Raw genomic sequence first — 6,855 nt, 5'->3', positions numbered from 1 at the left:
AGTCCCCATCCCTTACATTAAACATAACATTAATACTGAAGGCTTCATACCTGAAACTGAACCCTTTCCTAGATGCTGAACTATCATTTCTCACCCTGAACACATTGAATCTTTCGCAGCTAGCTGGGTTTGAGTATATTTGAAAACATGGAAGTGTAGAGTGTTGAGAAGGAATTCCAAAGAGCTTCTAGATGGATTGGAAAAATAAGACTAAAGTACCTGAATCAACAATGAAGAACAGAAACCAGTACTGATCAAGTGTGATCATTCTGGTACAGAATATGGGGGCTGTTTTGGAGGGGAATGGACAAGGTTATGTTGGAGTCAACCCTTAAATAGCTCTCAAGTTTTCTTGTTCAGTTATTTTCAATCATGTTTGATTTTTCATGATCCCATTTGAGTTTTCCTGGCAAAGATATTGGAGTTTGTCATTTCCTTTTCCAGTTCATTTTACAGATGAGGAAACTGAGGCATATAGTGCTAAGTGACTTGCCTAGAGTCCTACAGCCAATAAGTGTCTGAGGTCAGATTTAAACTCAGGAAGATAAGTGTTCCTGACTCCATACCCAGTAGGTCATTTGAGATCAGATAACATGCATGTATATATTGTTTTGTATTTATTGTATATATTGTATGTAGTGGATCCAGAAAGTGGGATTTAGTGATTTCTTTTAGTTCCTTTCAGCAGCATGGGAGCAGGAACACAGGAATGGAGGAGACACATGATGGGAACAATGCAAGGTTTCAGTTTGACAAGGTGTGGATTTCAGTAGGTCAATGCAGGCCTTAAATGTCCTTTCCATCTCTAAATCTGTTGTCCATAACATTGAACTTATCTGTTACAGTGAGATCACTAAGAAAGAATTAATAATTAAAAAACCCCTGCATGGTAGAGATCTGTAAATAGACTGAAGCCTACTACCAATGAGGGCTTGCCTATGAAAAACTAAGAGACACCATTGGAGTATGTGTATACACACATAGATTCATGGTTATATGGGCATACATTGGGCATATATACCCATCTGTAAATGTCTATATACATATATACCCAATGTATTTATTATATGGTGTCCGTTTTTATGTCAATGGTTTGATATGCATATATACACATATTTGCACTGTACCAAGTTAAATTTAATCAAAATTATATATCTCCAGTATAACAAAATAAATAAATAAATAAACTATGGGTATAGTAGCAGTAGTTTCCTTTCAGCTCTGCAAATGAGCTATGCCTTATGGAATCTGGGCTGTACCTTTTGCTGATATCAAAGTCTATTTCTAGGATGGGGAAGTAAAAGCTTATCTCCATTTCACTGTGTCTATCTCATTTCTCCTCCAGATATTACAACACAGTTTATCTTCCCTCCATCCCAGCTTAGTTTACTTTTTATAGGTTGCTTTCCTCCATTGGAATATAAACCTCCTGAGGACAGGGTCTCTCTTTTTTTTTTCCACTTAGTTTACTTATTTTTAATACACATTGCTTTATGAATCATGTTGGGAGAGAAAAATCAGAGCAAAAGGGAAAAACCATAGGAGAGAGGAAAAAAAAAAACCAACTACAAGAAAAAAGAAGTGAACATAGCATGTGTTGATTTACATCCAATCTCTATAGTTCTTTTTCTGGATATAGATGGCATTTTCTGTCCAAAGTCTATTAGGATTGCTTTGGATCACTGAAGAATCACTGAGAAGAACTAAATGTTTCATAGTTGCTTATTGAACATTCTTGCCATTATTGTGTACAATGTATTCCTGGTTCTGCTTATTTTGTTCAGCATCAGTTCTTTTAAATCTTTCCAGGTCTTTCTAAAATCAACTTATTCGTCATTTTTTATAGAATGATAATATTCTATTATCTTCATATGGGCATTTACTCATTTTCCAATTCTTTGCTACCACAAAAAGAGCTGCAACATTTTTGTACATGTGGGTCCTTTTTCCTTCTTGGTAATTTCCTTGGGGTTCAGACTCAGTAGTGATACTGCTAGCTTAAAGGATTTGCACAGTAGCCCTTTGGGCATAGTGCTAGATTGCTCTCCACAATGGTTGGCTCATTTCACAACTCCATCAACAATGCATGATTGTCCCAGTTTTCCCACATCCTCTCCAACATTTATCATTTTCTTTTCCTGTCATCATAGCCAATCTGAGAGGTGTGAGGTTGTTTTAATTTGCAATTTCTCTAATCAATAGTCATTTAGAGCATTTTTCATATGACTATAGATAGCTTTAATTTCGTCATCTAAAAATTGTTCATATTCTTTGATCATTTATCAACTGGAGTATGACTTGTATTCTTATAAATTTATTCTTCTGTATTTTAGAAATGAGAGACCTTTATCAGAAACACTGGCTGCAAAGTTTTTTTCCCCAAATTTGTTCTTCTCTTTAAATTTTGTTTCTGTTTGTTTTGTTTGTGCAAAAACTTTAATGTAATCAAAATTGTTCATTTTGTCTTTCATAATGTTTCTCTGGTTCTTCTTTTATCATAAATTTCTTCCTTTTCCAAAGATCTAATAAGTAAATTATCCCTTGCTCTCCTAATTTGTTTATGATATCATCCTTTATACCCAAATCATGTACTCATTTTGGCCATATTTTGGTAACGGGTGTCAGATATAGGTCTATGCCAAGTTTCTGACATTATTTTCCAGTTTTCCCAGAAATTTTTGTCAAATAATGAGTTCTTATTCCAGAAGCTAAAGTTTATCAAATATTAGATTATTATAGACCTTGATTATTGTGTTGTGTGCATCTAATCTATTCCACTGATCTACCACTCTATTTCTTAGCCAGTACCACATGGTTTTGATGATTGCTGCTTTATAAAATAGTTTGGTACTTGTTTTCATTAATTCCCTTGATATCGTTGATCTTCTCTTTTTCCAGTTGAATTTTGTTACTATTTTTCTAGTTCTTTAAAAGAATTTTTTTGGCAGTTTGATTGATATGGCACCGAACAAGTAGACCAAGTTAGTCAGAATTGGCATTTTTATTATATTAGCCTGGCCTACCCATGAGCAATTGCTATTTTTCCATCTGACTTTATTTGTATGAGAAGTATTTTGTAATTATGTTCATATAGTTCTTGGGTTTGTCTTGGCAGGTAGAGGGTCTCTCCTTGTACCTCTAGCTTTAAGCACAGGGCCTGACACATAATAAGCCCTTAATATATGATTGTTGACTTGTTGACATACATACTCATTCTCTATGTTGTGGATGAGTTAGGTAGATGAATGTAGAAATGTTACATTTGGTTAATTTATAGTTGACACAAAGAGGGATAATCAACTAAAGAATTTGTTATTATTGTTGTTCAGTCATGTACAATTCTCTCACACCATTTTGAGATTTTCTTGGCAGAGATACTAAAATGGTTTTCCATTTCCTTCTCCAACTCCAATTTTCAGATGAGGAAAATTCAGGTAAACAAGGTTAAATGGTTTGCCCAGGGTTACACAGCTAGTGTCTGAGACCTGATTTGAACTCACAAAGATGAATCTTGCCGATTCCAAGTCTAGTGCACTAAGACTACCAAAAATATCTTTTGACCTAGAACAGTAGGATGAATTGAGTAAGATAAAAATGAATGGGGATAAGTAAAAAATGCTGCATTCTGGTTAAAAAAACAAAACAAAAGCATCATCTAATATGAGTTTGACAATAGTTTTCGTGGAAAAAGATAAGGGAATTTTAGTAATTTGCAAGCTCTTGCTCAATCCTATGACATGTCATCCCAAAATAGCTAACAGTCTGCAATTTCCTTAAAGGAGAAAATCTGTACAATAATGAAGTGCTCCTCTATATGATGGTCAGGTTAGACCACATCTAAGGTATTGTATTCAGTTCTGGATATCACATGCTAGGGAAGGATATTGACAATCTGACATCCAGAGAGAGACAAAGATGATGAGTACTGGAAAGTATGAATTTGTTGAACCAATGGTTGATGTTTAGCCTACTGAAAAAAAAAAAAGAGTTAAGGGTAACATGATGATGATTGTATCAAGTGATTGAAGGACTGTCATGTAGAAGAGGGATTCATTTTATTCTGCTTGGCCACAGAGGGCAGAACAAAAAGACTTTGGAGAGGAGAATTATTATAAGTGTACATAAAGCAAACAAGTATACATAAAGCAAAGAAGTATACACAATTAGAGCTGTCCCACAGTGGAAGGGGCTGACTTATGATGTAGTGGGTTCCCCATGACCAGATGTTTTTTAATCAAAGATAGATGGCAAACTTCTTAAAGAAGGCTAATTCTGAGGATAATTCTGTTAAAGTGTGAGTTAGAATAAACGATTTCTGAAATCCATACTAACTCTATGATTCCAATCATAGAATATTGGATTCTATGATTCTGTGTTCCTATCTATCACACATGGGATTCCCTAATTTAAGTATGAATTAGATGAAGTGACTTCGGAATGACAACTCAGATTCTGTGATTTTGTGTCTTTTCCTCTCCTCAAGCATTAGACTTGTAGCTTCCCTAATAATAGGCGAAACATCTATCCGGGTATGAGTTAAGACTAAATGACCTCGGATAACCCCGCTCAGATTCTTTTAATTCTTCATTCCCTTGATCAGATTAGGAGCTTCCTAAAGATGATCACAGTATCTCCTACTTCGCTCTTTGCAACATCCAGACTCCCTAATAAAGGACGGATACCGATCTGCTGGGGTGGGGGGTGGGGAATGGGGAGCAGGAAAGGGCAATGGTAGAAATTTCTTTTCCGAAATAAGCTGGAAGTATACTGTGCTTGGGGTTACATCCACAGATTTGGGCCCCTTTGCGCCTAAGACTTCTCCTCCTGGATTCATGGGGGAGAGCTTTGGTTGATTTGGCCAGTTCTGTTTCTTTAGTGTGGGGCAGGATGTGGTGCGGACGCCCAAGCAGACCGCCCCCTGGGCTGGGGACCGGGGTGGAGGCTGCAGGGAGCTAGCGGGATGTGGAGACGAGTTAAAAGGGAAGGCGCCAGAAAAGAAGGGAGGGGAAACCCCAAGTCAGGAGTGCGGGAAGGGAGAGAGGGGGGAGAGGCCAGAAGGAGAGAGGAAGGAAGAAAGCAAGAAGAGGACAGAGGGAGGCGGGGAAGTCGCACGGGATGGAAACTGTAGCTATTTCCGTCGCTTCCACCTCGGTTGTGGTCTTGGCCAGGGTTTCCAGCTTTCTGAACCCATCCTGTGCGGCCATCCTTGGGCCAGTCCTCTCTGCCCTCTGCCACCAGGGCGCTGCCCCCGGCCAACCGCACCTCGCCGGGGCAGGAAAGACGAAGCTGGGCCGGCTGTAGTAGAGTCGGCGCCGCTCTGTGATGACCGCAGCCCGCTGCTGGCCCCTTCCCACCCACGCCCTGGGCGCTGAGGCTGGCAGCCGAGGGCAGTCCGGGCAAGGGTCAAGGATGCAGACGAGGGCATGAGCTTCTGTGCCTAGGGAGTCGGCAGAGGTTGAGGGGAAGGCTTTGCAGATCAGAGAGGCTAAAGGCGGAAGAGCTCGTCTCCACCTCCAAAGGTCCAATCTTGTCAGTCTCCTACTTGAAAGAGGACAGATTTCCCAGATGCAAAAACTGGGAAATAGGGGCTCCGCACCTCTCGGGAAGGAGGAGGCAAAAGGAAAGGAGGGAAGGCATGAAAAGGAAAAGAAAGAGGAGGGAGGAGAAGGGAAGGAGGGAGCGAAGGAAGAAGAGGGAAGGCGGAGCTTTATTTTTCTTCCCCCCCCCCCCTTCCCTCCCCTTCCAACCCCAGAAGAGATGGAGAGGGGAGGTCCAAGCTAGGAAAGGTGAATGAAGTCAAGAGATGGGAACCAATCAGAAAAGGAAGGATGGGACCAATGTTAGAATTCCCTAGGAAAATGGAAATAACAATAAATATGACTTTAGTTGACAAGTAAACATGGCCTTTCTGAACAGTGTAATTGAGGTGAAGAAGAGAAAGAAGGGAAAAAAAGAGAGGGAAAAATCTGTGAAGGGAGAAACAGAGAGAATGAGAAATAAAAGAAGAGAGAAATAAAAACAGGAAAGAAAAAAGAAATTTTTAAATAGGGAGGATAGAGGAAGAACAACCAGCATTCCTTGGCATCTGATGTGTATATCAAAACCCTCCAGAGAGTCTCAAAAAGGGTCTTGGATCTGATTCACAACTGAGGCATTTTGAGATTTTGTTTTTGTTTTAGTTTTTTTTTTTTTTTAATTGGCAGAGGGATTTCCTTTTCTTTAGTTGGACTCTCTGTATGGATAAAAAAGGCACTGGCCTTTGGACCGTTGTGTTTGAGTGCAGTGAGTTCAGGAGGCAGAAAGCTTAAAAAAACAAAACAAAACAAAACATTCCTGCCTAGATCTTTTAAGGTCAGATGCATTGCCTCATTAAGAAAGCAAACATGTTCCCATTAGACCCATAATATGGACAAGGAAACTGAGTTACCTATTCCTTTCCTTGATACTTAACTTCAGTGGGTTTATAATCCCTTCTCAACCTATCAATTTCTTTCCATGGATCACCCATAATGTACATATCTAAATTATTGGAGACCCTTTTTTTTCCCTCAGTAATTCCCTACTAGGCATCCTTGATTATTCCCACATGGACCCAAAGCCCATATTTCACTGAAGGCTGGCCTTTGTCCCCAGTACTCTTTGAGGTCACATACCTTTGGCAGCTGATGATCTTTGCTGGGGAATATAAGCTCATTCTAAAATCACTCTAAGCCCACAAAGGGCTGAGTTAGTGACTTTCCCATCAGAAAGTGAGTTCCCTGAGGTTGGATATAGGGTCTCTCCTCTGAAGAGAAGGAACAGTTTGGGAAAAACCTGAAAAAAATTGTATGATCTGAGGGAGAACAGACTAGAATC

Source organism: Sarcophilus harrisii, chromosome 4, assembly GCF_902635505.1.
Source record: "Sarcophilus harrisii chromosome 4, mSarHar1.11, whole genome shotgun sequence".
Classification (NCBI taxonomy): Eukaryota; Metazoa; Chordata; class Mammalia; order Dasyuromorphia; family Dasyuridae; genus Sarcophilus; species Sarcophilus harrisii.
The sequence above is the reverse complement of the archived record's forward strand: the minus strand, read 5'-3'. Positions refer to the sequence as shown.